General features: G+C 37.9%; 1 long non-coding RNA gene across 3 annotated transcripts in view; it reads right to left on the reverse strand.

Moving 5' to 3' along the window:
• Window positions 1-25,048, reverse strand: part of LOC115065520 — a 94,395-nt gene that overhangs the window by 37,191 nt on the left and 32,156 nt on the right. For 2 of the 3 annotated variants that reach the window (XR_003845305.1, XR_003845303.1), the window contains exons 3-6: window positions 16,870-16,969; window positions 6,470-6,521; window positions 5,989-6,111; window positions 2,111-2,192 (exon numbers count right to left, since the gene is read on the reverse strand). This is a non-coding gene — a long non-coding RNA (uncharacterized LOC115065520). The remainder of the gene's footprint in view (window positions 1-2,110; window positions 2,193-5,988; window positions 6,112-6,469; window positions 6,522-16,869; window positions 16,970-25,048) is intronic. The other variant, XR_003845304.1, reaches the window with a different exon arrangement.

Raw genomic sequence — 25,048 nt, forward strand, 5'->3', positions numbered from 1 at the left:
CATGTGTTTTCTTTGATTGGTGATTTAGTCCCAGGGAGCTCTGGAGGTACTGGTTAATTCATATTGTTGTTCCTCCTATGGAGCTGTAATTTTCAGTAATATAAAGAAACTAAACTCTTGGCACTTGAAGCAGAACACAGACGTTGTCTTCATTTAAAAAAGATAAGGGGAGGGAGAATAATAAATGAATTAGTAAAGAGAAGAAAAGAAAAAAGTGTGCCTGGGTAAAGCGTAGCTGAAACAGAACCTAAATGTCATGATTTTCTTATCCTGTTTCCTTCCGACCATCTCCTCTACTCCCTGTGCTTCATTTGAGGACGTTTAGTTTAACATATGCTCTCTTTTTATTCCTAAGTCACAGTCAGAATAATCTTTTTCTTGCAGCAAACTTTCAATTATTAACTTTTGGACCTGAAAATAAGCCTCCCTATACAAAATCGTGATCTTGCCTGTTTTCTGTGGTGCATTTGTATAAGTCCTTTATTTTAAAAGCTGCTCTTAGAGATATAATACTGTACCCCACAGTGTTTCCTTAGCAACTTCCACGATGCCCCCAGACTCCAGGTCTTAATTCCACCGCATGCTGAACTTTTTAAAGTCTAACGTGTTTAAACCTCAAGCTTTCATGTATACTAAATGCAGCACGTTTTCAGGTTTTCCAAAGGGTGCCTATAATAGCTTCTGTTAGTAACTTCAGATAGAAGAAAAACAAGCTCCTTGCAAAAAGGCAGTGGTTTCACAAGAACAACTAAATTACCTTTCTTCCGAATTTAACATCTAAATCCTCTTTAAAACATCCACTGTGTTGGATCCCCATTTAAATCATGTTTTTGTGCTCGGTCCAAGTGAAGAATTGCCGTCATTTGAATAGCATTATGTATACCTCCCACAGATAACTCATGGATATTACTTCCTGAGTCCCTTAATACCAAGCCATATGAACATTTTGTAGTTAAATTCAGTCCAAATACTTTTAAGCTTTCATATGTTTAATTCCACAATAATATTTCTGAACCATGTTAGTTGGATTCTTATATTCATTGCATTTCAAAAGGAAAATGAAAAAAATATGAGAAATATTATGTTATTATTAATTTATCATATTAATAGTATTAACATTAACAATTTTCTTCAAAAAATCAAAATAATGGGTATTTTATTATATTAGACCCTAAGGAGAGGCAGCTAATTCTAATTGCAACATGTGAATATTGGCTGCATTGGCCGTAATATTGGACCTATTTCTCCTGTATCATAAAGTTTCTGTGCCCAGGGAGATGAGGTGAGGAACTCACAAGCTGTTATAGGTAGATTCAAATCCCCAGGATCCAGCATTTTCTTTAGCAAATGAATCTCTTTTCTTCTGTGTCAGTAGTATGACTGAGGAGGGTAAGCGTTCAAAATACTAAAAGTACGATAGTAGCATTCTGGGACTGGAGAAATGGCTTAGCAGTTAAGAGCACATGCTGCTCTTTCAGAAAATCCACATGAGAGCTCATAGCTTCTGGTAACTGCAATTGCAGGGAATCTGAAGCCCTCTCTGGCCTCAGTAGACACTAGGTATGCATATGGTATACACACACACACACACACACACACACACGTAGATACATGGCTCATACAGATTAAAATATCAAATTAAATTTAAAAGTAGTATTGTTCACCTACTTCAAAGTACTGTGAAGGCCTTTTTAATCAAAGGGTTTTTTTCCCACTACAGATATTTATGAGGCACCATGTGGTTGCTGGGAGTTGAACTCAAGATCTCTGGCAGAGCAGTCAGTGTTCTTAATGGCTGAGGCATCTCTCTAGCCCCAACTGAAGGCTTTTTAAAATGTTTTTTACACCAAGGATGTGTTATTTCTTAATTAATCCATTCAAGAAAGGTCAGTTCAGACTGATAAACTCTCTATCCTTCACATATCAATGGAAACACCAGTACCATGATTACATGATAATTAACAGCAACATCCCGACAGGACCATATTGTGTGAAAAGATGCAGAAGGAAAATTTTTGACTCCTGGTTGAACCTGAGAACATTAAGCTCAATGACATCAACCAGGCACAGGAAGACAGAGACATACAATTTATTCAATCAGAGAACTTACTGATGCAGACCTGAGAGTGGTCATCAGGGGCTGAGCTGCTGAACAGGACTGCAATGGAGAGATTTGAATCACAGGTGCAAAGCTTCAGATAGAGAAGAAGGAAAAATCACCAGGTGACTATATTTAGATATTTAGCAAAATAAAAAAGCACATTCAATGACAGATATGATAGTCAACTTGACTTAGCCATATAGCAAAATATACCTAATTTTATATCATGAATATATATTTATGTATATATAAGAATGTACATATATATGAATACACACATATGTGTGAACATATTTTTTCCATTGTCAGTTTTTTTAAAAAGGGTAGATTTTCTTGAAAGTTTGAAGGCCTGAGTTCAACATAGTTGAACATAGTTGAGGTGGAAAGAGAGAATTTACCTTCAAAAGATGTTCTCTGACTTCTACATACACATCATGGCTCATACATCACATATACATGCACAAACACACACACACATCACACACACATGCACACACATGCACACATGTCACACACACATGCACACACACGCACGCTCACTAATAAAAAATAATTTTATAAATGAAAGGTAAGATGAGAATCCAGGCACTGTGTCCAAGAATGAGAGCAATAGGGCTCTTATGATCTCTCTTGATTACCAGGTCACAGCATGGCATAAGAGATAAAGCACTGTTTCAAGAATTAAATAAGACAATATGATGTTTTTGATTGAAACTAGTTATAACATGCAATAAACACAAAGAATATTAGTTATATTTTGCTCCATTAAGTTTTAAATAACATTGTCCTTAAAATAATATTGCATATATGAATGCTTTTTATGTAGTACTACATATTGGGTGGATATTTAGACAGGAAGAGAGCTACTCCATAGGATATAAGACAGCTAACAGGAGATGATTTATGACCTATGTCAAAATTTTGCATTAGTCCTCTGAACAACTTATAAACTGAATACTGTTGTTATAACAATTCAATCTGCACATAATACATGATCAGGAAAAGTGAAACCAGCAGCTAACCTCAACTGTCCTATTCTAGGATCTCTTTCTTAGTACATATAATAAGGAGCCACAAAAGATGACATCAAGTACTAGTTTTCAAATATGCTTCATAAGAAATCATGAGTACATGCTACTATATAAAACACAACTTTAAATTTTGTTGGCTTGAGACAGGTTCTGACTATGTAACCCTAGTTGACCTTAAACTCAGTATGTAGGTCAGGCTCCCTTTGAACTTGCAATGATCCTAATTCTGCCTAAGTCTCCCAAATACTGGGATTACAAGCAAGCACATTCATACTCTGTTTAATAACCATAAATTTATTTCAAAATTCCTCTTGCCTGTTATACAGCTATCATAATAATTCAGTTAGTAATTTTGATGAGAACGATAACATTTTATATTCAAATCCCAAATCTTTTCATCACAGATTTTTTTTTACTAAAAAATCTTTTTAGTATTATTTTTATAGACTTTCATCCAAAAACAAAAAGATAGAATTACAGAGTACAGATATAAAAAGAAATTTCTGCTTCAAATAAAACTCTTAGAACTAAAAAAGTCCTAATTCAAATTCCACCCCCAAATATAAAAACTATCATTTTTAAGAGCTGTTCAAAGATTAGGCATCTGTTAGGAAAGGAAGGCTGCCTTAGAAGTCAGCCCCAGACTATCTACCTCTATAGGAGATAAATGGAGAATCTCCTGGAGATGGAAGCAAAATATTGTCATGAATCACTGCCTTCACAGCAGTGCCAAAGCTTTTAATTTTCAGCATTGCTGGTCTCCAGGTATGTGCAGTGATTAACAGTCAACAGAAATTGAATTCTACAGAGTCCTCCATGTTAGTGCGGAACACTGTTTTAAATGACTAGTCTCCTCCCTTATCTTCTCTTCCATTTTTCACACTTGTGTTTGCAGCTTTATTTTCCCCTTCAAAGAATATAGATGTGATGGTACAAGTTTTTCCTGAAGAGATGAGCAAAGATCTATTCACTCCAAGTTAGGGAGGGTATCAATGACAGAAACAAAGGAACAATTCCACCCAGGTAAGTCTTGGTACACATATGATTTTAATTAGAGTGGCATATGGGAACACAGGATACAGGTTGCTCACAAAAGCATGGCCAACTTTTAAGAGGCTCAACTACCATAGGAAAAAACAATCTCCATAAGAGGATCTTCTTATTCCTATCCCTCTCTGTAACACAGACTTGCACAGCTCAGTCCTGCTCAACATTCAAATAAGGGCAATGGCCATGTTATGCCCAGAGGACAACATCCCATGAGGATCAGAAACACACCCCAGACAATTTAAGAAATTAATAAGCCTAGATGGTTGTATTTGATTACTTTTTCCTCTTAAAAAAAAAACCAGTCAGATCTCAGGGAGATGACTCAGAACAACATGTGAGGAGCCCTGTTAAGAACAGTCTCTTCCACACTCTCTTTTGTGGTGTAGGCTGTTCCCTTCCAGGTCTTCTCCTGTCATCTAGCCAGGCCTTTATCCACTGATGATTAACAGCATTAAAACTTTTGAATGTTCCAATTTTCTGAGATTGAAAACTCTTCCATGAAATTTAGCTGTTTTGAATATAGATAGCAAAAATATATTTATTTTGTCTAGCACTTTTATTTGAATGCAGCAACCATATGGGTTCTGTAAAATGTTTCTGATTTTTCTACCATGTAACTTTGTATATATGTTTGATTAACCCATCAGCAACCATAAAGTATAAGAAAGATTATTTAAGCAGGGACTAAAAATCATGTTCTAGGAAGTCACCATATTTCAATAATAATAAAAGAATAAAAGAATGCTAATTATCTATTAATTATTTTATATTTATTAATTTTTTATAATGATGATAGCTTACTGGGACTTTAACTACCTAATGTTATTAAGTGTGTACAATGTGAAATAACAATGTTATTCAACAGATTATACAAAGGGGCAATTCAGAATGACCATTAAAGTAAATAGCCCTGGATATCATATGATCTTTTCTTAATATAAATTATCATTATAGTTTGATAACCAGCAAACAGAATGGTCACTGGTGATTATATTACATTATGCCATATATGCAATGCATTGTTACACACGTATAATTTGTGTGCATGCCTGTTTGTGTGTCTTCATGTTTATTGGCATGTATGTTTGTGTGTATGAATGTGGAGGTCCTTGAAGGACCTCCAGAGTTATTATTCAGATACTATTATATCTGTCATTTAAGACAGTGTTTTTCCTTTCCTGGTACTTACTGGGCTAATTTGGCTGGCCAGGGATCCCTGTGGATCCCATTGCCTCCTCTTTCCCAGCACTGAGGTTATAAGCATAATTCCTGAGTTTTAAACTTTTTGTATGTGGCTTCTAGGGAATTTCGGTCCTCCTGCTTACAAGGAGAGCTCTTTACCTAATGACTCTTATTTTTTATTTTTATTTGTATAGTTCACCTTTTAGATTCTGCCCATTCTGTCTTAGAGGAAGTTGCAAGACTCTGCCCCTCTCATTTAGATAACAAATGCCCCATACCCTGGAGGAGAAATGCTACATAAAAGGGAAAAACTGTCATAGTCATGCTAGCACACCCAGGCTATTAGCAGTCCTATCTATTCAATTAAGTCTCTATAAAAGCCCCAGAAGAATAGATTTGAGGAATTTGTGGACAGTTGAAGCCATGAAGTTTCTTGCAGGCCAATGTGTCAGGATATAGTGTGGAAATTTCATGTCACATTCTTCACATGTCACCAAAGACCTTTCTTCAGCTGCATCTTTAGTATTATAAATGCAGATGTGTATAAGCCCTCTGAGATCTGTGAGCTACTTGAGAAAGTCATTTAACTCAAGGCACAGGGTTGTAGGGAACTGATTCACTTACCAGCAAACCAGAAGAAGCTCAAGTTGGATAGCTTGGTGCTCGTAAATGGCCCCTGAAGCTGTTGGGGGAAAGTCTTAGGAAATCTGAAGGAATCAGATTAGAAGACATTCCAAAGTGTCGAACCTCAAAGGAAGAACAACAATATCAGCCAACCAGAGCCCCACCAGAGTTCCCAGATATTAAACAACCAACCAAAGAGTACACATGGAGGGACCCATTGCTCCAACTGCATATGTAGCAGAGGATGGCCTTATCTGGCATCAGTGGGAAGGGAGGCCCTTAGTTCTATGAGGGCTTGATGCCCCAGTATAGGGGAATGCTAGGGCAGTGAGGTGGGAGTGGGTGGGTAGGGGAGCACTCTCATAGAAGCAGAGGGAGGGGTATGGGATAGGGAGGTTGCAGAGGGAAAACTTGTAAGGGGATAACATTTGAAATGTAAATAAAATAACCAATAAAAATTTTAAAAAGAACTTATTGATACCTCTGTATTCTGTATGCACAGGGATGGCAGAATCTCTTGTGTTGATTATGGTCTAGGAGCAAAGAAATAAGTGTCAACTCCATTAATATCTGTTCCAGGCCACCTAAACCTCATTCACCAAATAACCTACCCCAGCCCCAGCCTCCCATTATAAAGCTGGTGCCCTGCTTATGACTGCTGCTGTCTGGGTAATCCTGGGCCTAGCTCTGTAAATGAAGCTGCTTTAACAATTTTAGGTGACTATTTTTCCTCCAGATTTAGGCAATTTCTATTTTTTGCTTTTTTTTTTTTTTTTTTTTAATCTCCCTGGGCTGGTTTTAATCATTCCACACAAATCAATGTCATCCCTGGTATTCCTTAGCATGATGATTTCTGTTCATTAACTGATGTCTCTACCTTCAGTATAACTTTTTAAGTGACTGCATGCTCTGAAAACACAGATAATAATGAGTGAAAAAAGCTACATTACATATACATTGCCAAAGAGATTTTTTTAAGTATTATTCATCATTAATTTCTTTCTCTTTTTTCCTTTTGTAAGATCTCAATTATATGCTTTCACATGCCTAAACATTCTCTCTAATATTAATTTCCCAAGGAAGCAATTTGGAGTTAATTGCATGGCAAATGAATTTTGGTGTTTCATACTTAAGAAACCTCAAGCCATTTTCTTTCTGGGATCAATAGATATTTGACATATAATAGCCGCGTCTTGTAATCTAATTAAAGGATTATTTGACACAGTTAACAGCTTTGGCACATTGAGTCAAGCCTTTCTGACAGGGGCTCTCATGCCGAATGTTCTTTTCTCAGGAAATCCTTGCTTATTACACTGAGGACTTGCTTCATAACAAAGTGCCTCCTTCCTGTATAGGGTAAGCGAACATTTGTATCCTAAAGAGGGCTATTAATTTCTAGATTACTTGACATCATTCATATGATAGGGATGGTTCATATCATATGGAAAACCTAAAGGTCAATTGTTCTGAGTAAATCTAAAGATTGGAAACCCTTCCTAGAAAAGTGGGGGAAATATACAGTTTTCCTTAAGATTGTAATTTGTTGTCTCTAATTTAAGTAGATACTTGATATTTTTATATCTAAACTATATGGCCTATTTCTCATTTAGATGAAATATATTTAATGAAATTGACCTTCGTTCTCATTTGCAGTCATGATTACATTACTCCAGCCAAATTATGATGCCAATGTATTTTATCTGCATGTTGTTTTATAAAACATAAAAAGTACATTGTAGAATATGCTGTTCCATTTTTAATCAAGATTAAGACAACTTCTACAAACTAATATATACTAGAGACAGGAAGAGAAGATTATGTCTTGATACAGGTGTTTCTACCACCACACAACCTCCTCTTTTAAAGAATTGTTTTTACATTTTATGTGTATGTGCATGTGTCAGATTGTACATTACATATGTAAAGGTACCCAAAGATGTCAGAAGACGGTACTGGATCTCCTGAAACTGTAGTTACAGGGCTTTGTGGAGTACCATGTGTGTGCTAGGAATGTAGCACAGGTCCTCTACAAGAGCAGCAAGTGCTCTTAACCTTTCAGGCATCACTTCAGCCCTTACAGCTTCTCTTTGTGCCAACAATAAGAGGATGGGGTAACTAGTAGAAAAAAATTATTATTTCAGAGTTGTTGATACTCTAGTTCTCTAGCTGTTCCTTGATAATTGTAGCATCCTGGATGAACTTTTAAGGTTACTCTTACAGCTCACAGATGCAGTGGAGCAGTTGCCAGGTTGCAAGTATCTTGTCTTTGAGAATAGTCTTCTACATTGCAATGCTGTAATATAGCCTTCAAATTTCTTCCCTGAATATTATGAATGAGCACAATGAAAATAGCTACCATTTAATCTTTTTCACCACTAATTTGTTGGCCAACAATGACATTCATGGTCAATTGATATGTGCCAGATTCTTCTTCAAGTATTTGAAGTTCAGTCATGACAAAAATAGGCACAATGTTAATTTTCCTTTAATTATCCCAATCCATCATGTGGCTGTTATAATTTTAAGTATAGGAATACCAAATGTAGGGTTATTATTCACTAAGTCAATATGGTTGTATGGATCACAAACAGCACATACCCACATTGGTGGTACTTAAAAAAAAGAAAAAATTATCATCCTTTTATTTTCTTCTATATAATAGTACTGGAGGCTTTGATTTACTTCCACTAACACCAGACACATTTCTCTTTCCCACCTTATAGCATGGTTGCTATATCAGTTTTCAAACTGCCCAGTCAGCTTTCACAGTCTTTCTACCCAAATCCATTTTATATGCCATGATCAAACTGACCTTAAAACATTCCTTTCTTCATTTCATTTTTAAACCCATCTCATATTCTCTTCTCCAGCAGTTGAAAATACTTGGTCAAATGTTCCAGGTTCTATAACTAGGCCACAATTAGAATGAGGGTAAAGTGACTTTGTTGTAGACATTTAGATAAATTATCATATTAGCAAGATGTTGTGAATGCTATAGAAAAAACATGTTCAAAGTATAGTCCGTCTTCAGTTCTGAGTTAATGAGAAATTATAGCATTTAAAAGAATAGTTATGTATAGCTAATATGTCAATAGGTTAAATTAATATTTATGAAACCCATGCACTGTTATTTGATAGTATTTGTTTAAATATGCAGTGCTGAGGAAGCATTAAAGTGGCTCATTAAGAAATAGATTTTGGTTTCTAGGAGTTAGAGTATAGTTGCAGAAAACATAATTATGTGTACAGAATACAATCAAATGGATTGACAAAGATTAGTTGTTTAGATTTCAGTTAAGGAACACTACTGGGTACTAGCAAGGGGGGAAAAAATCCACAATAAAGGCATTTGCCCTTCTGATGGATTTTGAGGTGTGTTATACATGATCAATAGTTAGAGGAAGAAGCTTCTCATCAGAAGCGAAAATGGCGGCCCCAGTTTATGCCAGTAACTTGAGAACATCTTCTTAAAGAAAGTAAATGATAAAACTGTACTTACAGTAAACCACAAAACAATAGACCAAAACCAGGAAACGATTGTTAGAGTGAATGTTAGATCCAACATGATTAGTATTAAAAACCATTATCTTACATTAATAGCAGCATAAATTCTTTACTGTCTTGTACACTGCAAACAGTTTTTATTAATGCCATTTTTTCTAATAACATACTTGACACGTGGATTTCTATGGAAACTTAATGTATTACTTTGAATTGTTTTTTCCTTCCTCTATTGTGCCATCCATTTATCTAAGCAACACAAACATAATTAAATGATAAATGGAATTGTTCTAATAATGGAAGGAAATCAATATGAAAAGGGTAGTACAAACTATCATCAAAGATAAATTAAATGAGTCTTTTGGGGGGTGGCGAGGACAGGGATTATTCAGCTTATATTTCCAGATCATAGTCCATCACTGGATAAAGTCAGGACAGGAACTCAAGCAGGACAGGAACCTGGAAGCAGGAGCCAATGCAGAGGCCATGGAGGGGTGCTACTTACTGGCTTGCTCCTCATGGCTTGGTCAGCTTTCTTTCTTTTTGAATTTTTATTATTTTATTTATTTACATTCCCATGTATGCTCCTGGTTGGTGACTCAATCTCTGGAAGCTCCCTGGGATCTGGATAAGTTTAGACTGTTGGCCTTCCTAAAGGGTTGTTCTCCCCTTCAGATTCTTCAGTCTTTCTCCTAATTCAACCATAGGGGTCCCCAACTTCAGTTCAATGGTTGGATGTTAGTATCTGTTTCTGTCTTAGTCAGCTGCTGATAGGGGCCCTCAGAGGACTGCCATGCTAGTCTCCTGTCTGTAAGCACATTATAGCTTCAGTAATAATGTCAGGCCTTGGTGCCCTCACAAGAGTTGGATCCCAAGTTGGACCACCTTTTCTTCAGTCTCTTCTCTACTTTTGTCCTATATAAATGAGTCCTAAAATCATGCTCAGTCTTGAGTGCTGGTGAGGTGACTCAGTGACTAGAAATACTTGTTGCCAAGCCTCATTACCTGAGACTGGTCCCTGGAACCCACTTGGTAAAAGGAGAGAATATACTCTAGACTCCAACAAGTTGTCCTCTGACCTTTACATCCATGTCTTGGTACACACATACATACATACACATATACATGTAATTTAAAAAGCTTAGCCTTGTATCTTTTATTTGGTGCTACTGTAACAGAACAGGATAGTATTTATGTAGTTAAAAACATCAAGGTTAAAGGGCACATAAATACTGTTGGCAAAAATATATAAATTCCACTAGTTTGTGGGCTCTCAAACTAGAAATTAGCCAAATAGAGAAAAGGTTCAATTCCAACACTCTGACAAAATTAAACTTGCCTGGCCACATCCACTGTGAGAGAAAAAGCAGTCCTGTGGAGGTGGTGCCAGATCAGTGGGAGCACATGGTGAAAGACTGATTTAAAATTTGCCTTAAGGTCTAGGGGGATTTGCTTGCATTTACTAGAAGTAAGCAAAACACAAGAAGCTTTAGTACTGCATATAAAATGTCATCAATCAAGTCCCTATCTAAAGTCAGCTGGCTTTCAGGGAGAGTTAAATGGCATGTATACCAGGAGATGCTGGCTGAACATCAAAGGAAAACCACAGCATGGTGCCAATGACCATATTTCATTTTTATTGAATCATTTATTGTAAATCATAGAACAATAGATTAAGAAAGATGTCTGTTGTTCGAATTCATGGATTTATCTTTCTTCTTTCAAAAATACAAAATATATGTTTATTCTGACATTCTGTGTGCCAAAAGAAAACAGTCATGTATTTTCCATTGTCTTAGGGATGCACCTCTCACCTCTGTGTGTTTAAATAAACCACAACATCACAGAAAGTGAATGCAGACTGAATTCCTCTTCAGATCTTTCTATAAAACAACTAATTAAGAAACAGGTTTTAATTTCTAATACGTTAAAAAACAAAAGGTTTAGTGAAAATTTTCTGACTAATATTCCCTTCGTTCTGAAAACAATTTTGTTCTCTCAGGTCACTACAAATTTCATAAGAACAAGATTAACATTAGGCAAAGCTGTCTCGCGAAAGTCTGCTTCCGTCTCTGAGCTCTGCATACTGTTTTTTACCATGCATTCATATCTGAAATCCTTCTTTACCTCATGTACTCCTCTTTCTCTCTCTACACCATAAAAAAAAAAAAAACAACAAACTATGTCCACATCGTAGAACTGCCCTTTCACACTCTTCTGTGAACCTGGTACTCCTAGTGATGTAATTTTCATTAGGTGAGAATCACTCCTGAATCAAAGCCTCTGTTTGGTTGCCACCATCCCCACCCCAGTCATGATTTTGTGCCTCCTCCTTCACTACATGCTGGAAACTGTCAATAGATGATCTACTCACACTTCAAACAAAATCAAATTCCATCCCATAGCCTGGAGCTCTTCCCCTTCACTGCTTCATTCAGTAAATGATTTGTGGTATCAACCCTGTGTTCTCACTCTTATGATCACAGAGCCAGAGATTTTTTTTTTTCCTAGCAAGATTAAACTAGGAAATATTTTAGGTTTTGGAGTCATGTTGGATAATGCACAGGAATCAGTTTCATTTTCAGTTACCTATCTAGTCCTCACACGTTTTGATTTCCATCTCTTGTATCCCAGGTATTCCCATCATCAAACCAGTTTATAATGGAAAACATTTTCACATATAGTAAATCACATATATAGCTTTTTAGCCCAAATTCAATCAACATTCATAATCAAATAGTCAAAAATAATTTATGTTTCAGAATTTCACTTGATGTCTCATTCTTTGCAATTTTTTTACTTCAGGAACTTTCTTTCTTAAGGTTTTCTTATAGCTTAATTAAAAAATAATATGCATCGAATAAAGTATACATATTTAAATTAAATAATTTGAGCACTTTATCAATGTATTACTTTTTGGTACATTTTATGTGGAGATATAATTTGCATTCCATCTCAGCCACTCTTTAAACATCCCAATTACCTGAATTCAGAAAAAAGAAATTCATTAGCAGTTACTCTAATAACTATTCCCTCCACTCCTGCCTGTGCTTTCTGTCTCCAGAAATTCGAATCTTTAACACATATCACAGAAACGGAATCAGATTCTGTAGCCTTGCCTGTGGTAGCACTGTGTAGATTTCTCAGAATTCACCCCCATTATAGCAGCTATCAGAGCTTCGTTCTGTGCTGACCAAAATCTCTCTGTGTTGCTTGTTCTTTCTGGTCTTATTGTAACTCAGATTTACCATGCAGAAGAAATGAAGTGATACACCCACATTGAGACTTCAGTTTTGAGAATAATTTTTCTCCACATCCCACATCTAAGTCTTGTGTTTGTGGGACACTTATTTGGATATTTTCTCCTTACTCTTAGGTTCTTACAGCAGCCTCATCTTTTACTTAATCTGCTCTCGGGACTTCATCTGCACTAATTCATACCAGCTTGGTTTAACTGTGCAATATTGCACCAAACCCAGCAATTATTCCCAACCTAGGCAGTGAACTGAAAAATAATGAATTTCTAAAATCTCCAAAGCTTCAAAGCTTAAGTCTGCAAGGCTCGTTCTAGGACCTGAAGCCTAACAAGGAAGGTAACTGTAGTTGAGGAAGTGAAGGTCAAATGTCCCCTTTACCGTCTTTACCCCATGCTTAGGATTTCTCTACACTGTGAATTGGGTATGTGTGCAAATGGTAACATAACGGAATTTGACACTGTCATTCCTGCACCCTTGACTGCATCTCTTCTGTCTATGCTTCTTGCAGGGGCTGCAACATCTTACCCAGATTCCTTAGCTCTCTTAAATGCAGTTTTGTTCAATGAGTAGATACTTCTCTTACAGGATTTCCTACTTGACACACCCTAAAGTCATCTGTGAATAGTCTCAGTTGATCAGATTTCGGTGGGGATTGTCTATAGGAGATTGCTTGATTGCCAATTGATCAAGAAGAGTCAATACTACTGTGGCCTACAGCATTCTTTGTGCAGGTGGCCCTGGGCTGTCTAAGAAATCTGCCCAGCCCAATGAAGTCCTCAAGCATCATTTCTTCATGTTTTCTGCTGTACTTCTCTTGTTGTGACTGAGTTTCCTATTCTAAAGTAATGTCCTTCAGATGACAAGGGGGCCTTCCTTCAGATTCCTGCCTTAAGTATCTCTAGAAGTCATCCTGACTTCCTTCAGTGATAGACAACAGCCTAGGAGTATTTTCCAGAGGTGCTGATTGTTTGTCAACTTGACACAAAATGGAGTCACCTTGGAAGAGGGAACTTCAGTGAGAAATTTCCTCCAACAGATTTGCACGAAGGCAAGTCTGTGGGGTATTATCATTATTAATGACTGAGGTGGGAGTTCCCAGACCCCTGTGGGCAATGCCACTACTGGGCAGCTGGCCTTTGATTGTACAAGAAAGCAGACTGAGTAAGCCAGAGGAAGCAAGCCAGTCAGCAGTGTTCTTCCATGGTTTATGATTCTGTTTATGCCTACAGATATCTTATTAAGCGTCTGCCTGGCTTTCTTCTGTGACAGACTCTTACTGGGAAATATAAGACAATATAAACTCTTTCTCTGGGTCAAGTGGGATGGTCGATGCAGCGGGAGTCTGTCTAAACAAGAAGTTGATTTATTGTATCAGTCTTTTGTTTAAATAGGGTTGAGGAAGGAGGTAGGGAGTTTTGGTGAGGTGAGATGATGTATGGAGTGGTGTGAGATGAGGAGGGGTGTAATGGTTTGTATATTCTTAGACCAGGGAGTGGCACCATCTGGAGGTGTGGCCTGGTTGGAATAGGTGTGTCACTGTGGGTGTGGGCTTAAGACTCTCACCCCAGTTGCCTGGAAGTCAGTCTTCNAGTAGCAGCCTTTGGATGAAGACGTAGAACTCTCAGCTCCTCCTGCACCATGCCTGCCTGGATACTGCCATGCTCCTGCCTTGATGATAATGGACTGAACCTCTGAACCTGTAAGCCAGCCCCAATTAAATGTTGTTTTTTATAAGACTTGCCTTGGTCATGGTGTCTGTTTACAGCAGTAAAACACTAACTAATACAAGGGGTGTGGAGTGATCTCACAGGGTCTATAAAAAATATTGACATATCAGCGGTAGCTAGCAAAGGCAGTCTCATTCAGGTCCATAAGTCATGCTGAGTCATTCTCAAGTGAATGACAGGTCTTGAAACTCAGGTTTGTCTTTACGGCCCAAACCAAGGCCAAATAGGGCCAAACACACAGCAATGGAAATGAAATTATAATGCAGAGTTTGGTATTTAATACTGTCACCTTAACAGAATTAAATTACCTGGAAGACAAACTTCTGGGTATGACTATTAGAGATCATCTCAATTAATTTAGTTGCCAATTCTGAATGAGGAGAATTATCTTTACTAGGAAGACCCTCCCCCCACCATTAGCTATGGGTGTTACCATTCTAAGGAATGTAGCCTTGGGCTGGCAATTAAAAATAAGAGAACTAAGTGTGTGGGTTTTATTTTTATCCCCCCTTCCAGATGTAGCAATACCAAGTGTCTGGGGATCCTGCTGCATGCGTTTTTTGTCATGTTGGACTATATCCCCTCAAACTGTAAGCCAAAATAAATCATTCCTCTTTTGTTTTCATTAGCTCTCTAGTTAGGGAAGTAATGAACATGCATGAAAGGCAGAGTCTTATTCTGTAATCTTGCCAATATCTGACACAAGTCTTCCTCTCCTGGATTTATCAGGCACATTTTTCTTTCTTTTGCTTTGTCTTCCTTCCTTTCTTTCTTTCTTTCTTTCTTTCTTTCCTTCTTTCTTTCTTTTTTGGTTTAGGGTATTGGGTATTGGGTTTTTCAAAACCTGGTTTCTCAGTATAGCCCTGACTGTCCTAGAATTTACTCTGTAGACCAGGCATGAACTTTAACTCAAAGACTCCCCTGCCTCTGCCTCCAGCATGCTTCAGTTAAAGGAGTGCAGCACCACCTCCTGGCTCATTGGGAACTGTTCCTATCCCATCCCTTCAGTTCAGGTCACACAGACTCCTGCTTTGTTTTGGATGAATTGATTTTTTGTTCCTTTGGCCTTGACTGTTCATCTGGTTCGTGTTCTCCCATCAGTTTTAATCTTTATTCTTTTAGAGAAGTTAAGATACTCATCATTATTTTATTTTTAGTTCATGGCCCAAACTGATATATAACCTGAACTAGCTTAGCTACTTTATTTCTGACTTTGAGATACAGACATACTGAACATTTCCTTTCAAAATGCCTTCTCACCTAGAACAAAGACTCTCGAAGTAGAGTTTTGATCAAATATATACCTTGATATTGCTAAGGTCCCTCTGGCAATCTCTATATGAAAAAAAAAAAAATACCTTCAATGTGAGTTTCTTTTCTGTCCTTAAAAGTATCTGGCCTTTTTCAGGGCTAACCAGCACATTGCTTTCCTTGAAGGGTATAGAAGACATACCTCATTTTCAAAGTTGTGTGTGCCAGACAAGTATAGACAACTTGAGGTTTTACAAATTAGAGTCTTTCTTTTATTTCTGTAGAGTGTGATGTCAGAAAAGATGGAATCCCACATGAAATAATGTCAAGCTAATGAAAAAAGGCAAAATTCCATAAGAATGCCTTGGCTTTCTGGTTGCTAACTCCACAGCTGTACATTGTTTGCATTTTCTTAACTAAACAGCTGCTGGCTCCCACAAGACAGTATATATACTTGCAAAACTATCCCACTCAATCCTCCAGTATGCAAACACTACCTCTAACTGGCCAAGCTGGCTTCTTGGATAAGAACAACCAAATAATATTTTATGAGTCACTTAAACCAATACAATTAAAGAAATAATACTTATGATTCTGGAATTTCCATCTATAATGCTTAAATTCTATCATCCCAAGTCCAGATCTAAAGATCAGTGGAGTGATTTATCTTCACTCCGTATTCTACAAGAGAGTGGCTAGTACTAATTAATTATTTATCAATCAAACTATCCTAAATGAAGATACCCCTTCAGAATATATATATACTATACTATTGCCTCAACTATTGAAAGAATGTAACTCTGTGCTTCCCACCTTGATAATACATCTGTACACATAGCTGTGTGCAGGAAATGAAAATCACCTAGTGCCTACGTCCCTGAATTTCTCATTGTAATTATTATGGTAAACCCAAGGTCTGAATGTTTTTAGAGCATCCAACATATTTCTAACATGCAACTATAGTTGAGTATAACATATTTTTACTTATTTATTTCCAAACATTTCAATACATTTTGAATATGCATGTTAAAAATTGATCCTGGCCTCTCCTACTGGTTTGCATGGGAAAAAAATCCCTTTTCCTTGTGGAAGAAGCTGATTTTCCCCATGCTAAAATAAATGTAACATTTCCATAAAGCAGAGACCTGAATTGTAGCGCTGGAGGTTCCATTTGCTTGTTTCTCTCTGTGTTTCATCCGTGGGTCGGATAATTACAGTGGAGTCCCAGCAGCATATGGCAGTAGGCTGGGGAGAAGAAAACCAAATGAGGACAAAAACACAAATACAGAAATAAACATAAGTCAAGTCTGTGCTGCTGCGTCGCTTTCTTTCATCTTTCTGTGAGGTTAATTAACTACACAATATGTCTTTGCCACTCTGATGCATCTGCAGAGTCCCAGAAGGCATCTTCTTCACTATCTGAATTACAGCATTGCCTTGTGGAAATGAGGCTTTGAGTTTAACTAATGTTAAGTAAATTCTTCTAGGCAACAAGTGGACATTAGCTATTACCCATGTTATGAATAGAAGCCCCATTATGGGATCTTTTGGAGTCCAAGAGCTTGTGTGGAAAGACCTCCACCATGCATTACACTCTTGCCAAGGAAAGCCCTACCCTATATCCCATTAAACCAATCTAATACCTCCATGATCCCCATTATGTTTGCTTTAAAGGTTTGGACATAAATAACTGTAAATATGTTTTGAAATTATTTGTCAAGTGAATAAAACAACCCATAAATTGTTTTCAAATGATGAAGATGATATTCTCTTTTTTTGAAGATTTACTTACTTCTATTTTATGTCTATGAATGTTTTGCATGCATCTGTGCATGTGCAGCACTTGCAGATCTGGCATCCACAAAGGCCAGAAAAAGGTGCTAGATCTCCAGAAACTGGAGTTATAGACAATTGTGAGTTACATTGGATGCTGGGAACTAAACCAGGTCTTCTGCAGGAGCTGCAAGTGTTATTAATTGCTGAACCATCACTGTATCCCTGGCACATTATCTTTATGGATACTAAGTTAAGCATCATTTGCTTTGATTCTTTGAATTCTGTCTTTCTGTTAGGCACTTAAATGTTTCTTTAAAGTCCCAAATATTTTCATGTCATGTCTAGTGCATGGCGGATAAATGGGATGCTACTAATCCAAGTCTAGACTCCAGTGAAAAACTGAGTCCTCAAAGGAAAAATTTATGACCAGGAGGTCATTTATGATCATGGAACTCTAGGTACAGATCTTGCTACTACAAGTAGCCAGGGCACAGCAATCCACTGACAGCTGTTCTTTTGTCTCCAACATCTCCAATCAGAACATGCCCAGAGCCTTCCCTTTTCCCATTAAAAACTTCTCCCTTCCATAACAGTCCATGAACCCACTGCCAGTGACAAGTGGCTGACCCTTTGCTATGGAGAAAATAGCTTCTGCTCACTCTCACACGGAAAACTGTTCTTATCTCTAAGCCTGCGAGGGAATAGGAAAAAGAAGCTGATGATGGAATATCAGGTCTGCTGGTGCCTCTCAATCACGTTTGCTTTGACAGCTCAAGAAGACATTGCACACTTAATGGATGAAGGAGTCAATGATATGTTGTAGATTCAGTAACCATTCAGTTCTACTCTATAGATGTTACAGCTCATTATAATTGATGAAATAGTAATGTCTTTAAATAATGAGTTTCTTTTCTTAATAATCTTTAGGAATTGAGTGGGTTTATACATAAGGCCAGGTAATCCCCACCTAAAGGTAAAATCCACTTAAGAGTATTGAAATCCAATTAGAATAATCATTATCAAGAGAACTTGCTAATAGTCACATAAAATTATTCACCTTTTGACCATGAAGATCTGTGGATTACAATAATTTCTATAATGTGGATTGTATCACTTAATATTAGTTATTGCACAAATGAAAGTGTGGAACAATGGGCCTCGTGTTTCCTTTTCTTGTTCCCTACCTCATTCCATTGTGTTTCCAACATTTTCTCACTAATTCCACAGCATGATGCAAGAAGTTGAGATGTTGAAAATCATCTTTTCTTGTCAGTTTTTCAAACACAAACCAGTGAGGAGAGATGCATCAATCTCAACTTCAGATGGCCACAGCTAATTAAATAGCAGGCTTCTATTTGATCACCCAGATTTCCTTCTGTGGTCTAGAAGGACAGCAGTCCTGCCTAGTTATAGCAGCCTTCATTGTTCTTGTTTGATGACTGATGTACTCTCCCCCAAACCCAGGAAAACATGAACTCATGAATGCATGGGAGAATGATACATGAGTGTTTTAAATGATGCATTATTCATTCCTCTTATCTCTATGTGCACTGATCATACATAATTATATCATACAAGCACACACGTATGCACACAAAATATAGATGGGTAGATAGATAGATAGATAGATAGATANATAGATAGATAGATAGATAGAGATATACTGAAACCACAAGTTCTTTACAAAAAGCAATAATGATAATGAAATAATATGAAATGAAAAAACTTAAACTCAAATTTTCAGAGGTGTAAACTGGAAATTCTCACAACCTAAGAATGAGTTCTTTTCAAACATGAATTTAAATCTGGATAGATTGACCCATTCCTTCATATTAGAGAAGAGATTTGAAATAATATTCTAATACGAGGCTTAAACCCTATGTCTTAAATTACTAAGTTAAAGCCATCCACTCTTAATCAAATGACTGACTATTGTGAATTAACTCAGAGGTAATAAGGGGTTCAGTGAGGAACTGGGAGCTGGTTCAGTGGTTAAGGGCACGAGCTGCTCTTGCAGAGGACCTGAGATTGATTCCCAGCACCTACATGGTAGAGCACACCATCTGTATCCTCAGTTTCAGGAGCGCTGATGCTGTATTATCACTTCAGTAAACACCACCCACAAATATATGCCCAGGCATATATGCACACAAGACATCATATAAATAAATTCAATAAGGATAATTTTAAATTTCTTTAGAATGTGTCAGTTACTTGACATGTACATACAATGTGCAATTATCAAATCACAGCGGTTAGTATTCAGGATTGTCCTTGTCCAATCACATTAAGGCAGTGGAAGGCTTGTGATTGGACAGGAAAAGGGAGCTGGAGCGAGGTGTTGAGACAGAGAGAGAGGTCTGAGGAGGAGAGCGAGAACCATAACGGAGGGTAATGTGGTGTTGTCAAAAGGTTAGAATAATTGTGTTAAAGCTTTATCATTATCATTTGGCTCTGAAATTATTGTATTGGCATCTTTTAAAATGTGTTGTTATTATTAATACATAAATCTGATTGCTAATTAAGCATTAAGAGTCTTGATTCTTCTGGATAATTAGGTGTTGATATGGCTAACCAGGGGTGTGGGGCATTGTGTGAAAGTGAGAGGAACTCGGAGCCCCATCAGAGAGATGGCCTGGTGGAAGACCCCAAAGGGCTGGTGAGAGACTGAGTAAGATCACCTGGCGCAGGGGCTAGCTCTAGATATTTCTAGATATTTCCTGCAACTGGTTAGCATTTAATTCTTTAAATGTTTCTTTTAATTTGACCAATATGAAGCACTTATACATATTTATGAGCTACAGAATGAAATATTTGAATTTCTAAGCTTCTCTCTGTTCATTTTTTTTTAATGTATCAGATACTACTGCTAACTCTTAGGCACCAGAGCTATGCATCTGTATTAAGGTACCTGGTACCTAGAATCCTTCCACCTGCATCCATCCTTCTTAACATGCCAATCAACTTGTTAAATACCCACAAATGAGAGAGAACATATAGAATGTATTTTTCTGTCACTGATTATTTTTCAGTTAACAACATGTCCACCAGGTTCATCCATTTTGCTTCAAATTACAGAATGTCGTCCTTTCATGGCTACATTATAGTTCATACAGTCCATGTGTCATGCTTTTCTTATTTGTTTAGGGGCTGATGGACTTGTGGGTTAATTGCCCAACATCTTTGCTGTTGTGAACAGTGTATAATACCAAGGGTTGCATATAGAATAGTGGCTGGATTTTATCCACATATATACCCATATGTGGAATATTTGGACCATATTGTAGACATAGGTTTTAGAGGTCACTTTAGCCTACATACTGTTCCCACACAGTGCCTTATTAATTTACACTCCCAGTGACGATGTATAAGAGGTCTCTCTTCACCACATATTGAGCAGCACATTTTGGTCATCTGATAGTAGCCATTCTCAGTAGAGTAGATGATGTCACAGTATGGTTTGAATCAATAGTTCTTTACCCAATTATGTTAGGGTTGTTAACTCACAGACTAGTGTGTATGCCATGTGAACAGGTATGATATCGTTTTCTCATATAACTAATGTTTAAATGTAATTGTGTCTGTGGTAGCAATAAAAGGCTATCTTTGTTAGCATACTAAACACAGTGCCTCTGCTTCCAGCAGAAATTAGAGAATTGTTTTTGAAACTGAAATCCTTAAATGAAATTTCTTCTTCAACTCATTGATGGTAGGAGCTTGTGTTTAATATTTTTTCTCACTTTGCAGGAAAACTAGAACCTCAAGCCCAAAAGACTGTCATGTAGGTTTCTTCAGAGCAGGGTCTATAAAGGGGGACTGTTTCCAGCTAAAACTCTGAATGACTAAACTTTACATAGAGCAGGTGTTGAGTTCAGCAGGGTCCTAATGCCAAGAGCACATTTACATTCAAATTAAACTGAACATAATTAGAATTTACTTCCTCCATGTGGGGATGCCTTAGTGTAAGAAAAGAAAATAATCTCAGCCCCACTTATGCAAACTGTGAATTCGATTTTATATGTGAAACACCCATCCTGGCCATGCTAATGAAAATACTGAATATTAATTAGTTCAATAATTTTCCTTTGGAGTACTACCATGTATTTATCTTTCCATTAACTTTTCCATTATTTACTATGTATTCTATTATGAAAATGAAAAGCCTAGACACATATGCAAAACAGTGACTGTAAATATAAATATTATTATGTTAGCCAAAATCATTCTTTTTAGAGAAATATTTAAAGAGAGGATGTATAAAGCCCCTCTCCACTACCTCTCTCCAGCGTGCTACTGGTGCTCTTACCAAGGCAGCTAACTTTTCCTCAGTGTGAAGTCTGATTGTAATTTCTCACACCTTGACCCAATTTTATCCCTCCCCACACTGACACTGAGACTATTGAAGAATCACGTTGTCTTTCAGCTCTGTGATCAGCTTTCTGTCACTATAACAAAATACCCAAAATAATATACTTAAAGGATAAAAGGTTTATTTTGGTATAGTTTTGAATTCTGAAGTCTAGGGCTATCCCATTGCTTTGGGTCCATGAAAAGGCAACACACATATCAGGGCAGGAACATAGGGCAGAGTAAAGCTACTTGCTTCATGACCAGGAATCAAAGGAAATACAGAAAGCAACCAAGTTCCCACAACTGCACTCAATGGCACTCTGCCAGTGAACTTGTACTGGCTGGTTTTGTGAGTCAACTTGACTAAGCTGGAGTCATCAGAGAGGAAGGAGCCTCAGTTGAAGGAATGCTTTCATGAGATCCTGCTGTAAGGCATTTTTAGTTAGTAATTGATAGGGGAGGTCCCAGCCCATGATGAGTAATGCCACCTCTGGGCTGGTGCTTCTGGATTCTATAAGAAATCAGGCTGAGCAGGCCAGGGGAAGCAAGTCAATAAGCAGCACCCTTCCACGTCCTCTGTATCATCTGATTCCAGTGCCAGCCTTGCTTGAATTCCTGTCCTGATTTCCTCTAATGATGGACTAGGATCAGAAAGTGTAAACCAAATAAACTCTACTCTACCTGCCAAGGACTTTCAGGGCATCACAGTGTTACAGAGGAAGGCTGTGGTGGGGATGTTGGCAATTGCAAAGGCAAAAGTTATGTGAGCTAGGGCTAAAGTAGCTTGCTTTTGGTAAATCTTTCTTTCTGTAATTCTTCACTATTATCAGGCCATGTCTTAGTCAGGGATTCTATTCCTGCACAAACATGACCAAGAAGCAGTTGGAGAGGAAAGGGTTTATTCAGCTTATACTTCCACACTGCTGTTCATCACTGAAGAAGTCAGGACTGGAACTCAAGCAGGCCAGGGAGCAGGAACTGATGCAGAGGCCATGGAGGGATGTTCTTTACTGGCTTGCTTCCCCTGACTTGCTCAGCCTGCTCTCTTATAGAACCCAAGACTACCTGCCCAGAGATGGCACCACCCACAAGGGACCCTCCCCCCTTGATCACTAATTGAGAAAATGCCTTACAGCTGGATCTCATGGAGGCACTTCCCCAACTGAAGCTCCTTTCTCTGTGATAACTCCAGCTTGTGTCAAGTTGACACAAAATTAACCAGTATAGGACACAAACCAATGGTAATTAACAGCTGCTGTTTAACAGCCCTGGGATAAAGTAAAGAAGTTAGCTTATTCAAGACTCAGAGTTTCATTAACTCTTTGAGAGACACGAGAAAAAGGAAAAGAAAGTCATGCACACAGAAAATCTTTACACAAGAAATATACACAAACACATAAATATTCACTCATAAAGACACACACACACACACACACACATTAGTTGGGCCTGAACACTTGTCTCATCATCTCTACAAGTGTTTATGCATTCTTACATGCATGTACATATAACTACATATGTATGTAAAGACAGACATGTACATGCATATATTTGGATGAATGGGTTAGAGCCTGCCAAGCCACACACATACATTTGGTGGGTGGATGGGACAGAGCCCCAGATGCTACCACTATATTATTCCTTTGCTCTGGCCTTTTTATAATTTCTTATACAAAAGTTATTTAGAAAATAGCCTCATAGATAAAAATGTTTCACAAAACAGGAGTTACAGAAGAATTTTGATGAGTTCAGAGCAGTACTTCATGCTACAAAGTCATTATATGCTCAAAGCAACAGTTTCACGTGGCTTTGCTTTACCACAGTCCACATCTGTGACTTCATTCTTTCATCTAACCTAGAGTGTTTTTCCTTGATCACAAATTTGTCCCAAGTCTATTTTTCTTTTTAGTGTAATGTAGCATGATTTCCCCTGTCCAATTAATTTAATTATTTATACACAAGAAGTCTGAGATTGGACAGGGAAAAGGAAGGTGGAGTGAGGAGTTGCAAAGACAGGGATGGAGGAGACAAGTAGGGAAGAAAGAAGCAAAATGGAGGACGAACAGAATGATTAAGATTCTGCATAGTTTTAAAAAGCCACAGGTAGATATAATATCATATGGGGATAGAATAATTGGGGTTACTTGTCTAATCTAGGTGGGCAGCATGTACTATTATCATTTGGCCCTGAATTTATTGTGTGGGCATCTTGTGTATTGAGAATTTATTGCTATATAAATCTGACTGATTAATTATAAGATTCTAGAGTTTTGATTTTACCAGGTTACTGGAAATTATGATAGCTAACCACAAGGTTAGGGAGTTGTTGCGTGGGGCTGGCATAGCAGTGACCCGCCAAAGGAACTTAGTGAGTCTGGTACAGACTTTTCAGAATCTCCAAACCAAGAGAGACACTTGAGTTGAGAACACCCCACTTGAGAAATATGGCCTGCTGGATCTTGATGTAGCACAGGAATTTGTCATTTCTCTTTCTAATATTTCCCCCTAAAAAGTGGTACCCCACATTAGGCGTCACCTATTGCAGGAATTAGCACATGCCAGTAAGATTCTACTGAAGGGACCCTGATATAGCGGCCTCTTGGGAGGCTATGCCAGTGCCTGGCAAACACAGAAGTGGATGCTCACAGTCAGCTATTGGATGGAACACAGGGCCCCCAGTGGAGGAGCTAGAGAAAGTACCCAAGGAGCTGAAGGGGGCTGCAACCCTGTAGGTGGAACAACAATATGAACTAACCAGTACCCCCTGAGCTCGTGTCTCTAGCTGCATATGTAGCAGAAGATGGCCTAATCGGCCATCATTGGGAAGAGAGGCCCCTTGGTCTTGCAAACTTTCTATGACCCAGCACAGGGGAATGCCAGGGCCAAGAAGTGGGAGTGGGTGGGTAGGGGAGCAGGGGCGGAGGGAGGGTATAGGGAACTTTTGGGATAGCATTTGAAAGGTAAATAAAGAAAATATCTAATAATAATAATAATAAAAGACCGACAAGCTCCTGTGCACCTGCAGGCCATATAGCTCCAGTGGGGTGTTCTCATCTCGGCAGTCTCTCTTGATTTGGAGCTCCCAAAATGTCTGTACCAGACTCGCTCAGTTCCCTTACTGGGTCACAACGACCACCCACCCCTCAATCCACCTCCATAACACTCAGCCACCTTATAGAAACAAAACTCCAGAAACTT

The sequence above is a fragment of the Mus pahari genome, chromosome 15 (assembly GCF_900095145.1).
Source record: "Mus pahari chromosome 15, PAHARI_EIJ_v1.1, whole genome shotgun sequence".
NCBI lineage: Eukaryota > Metazoa > Chordata > Mammalia > Rodentia > Muridae > Mus > Mus pahari.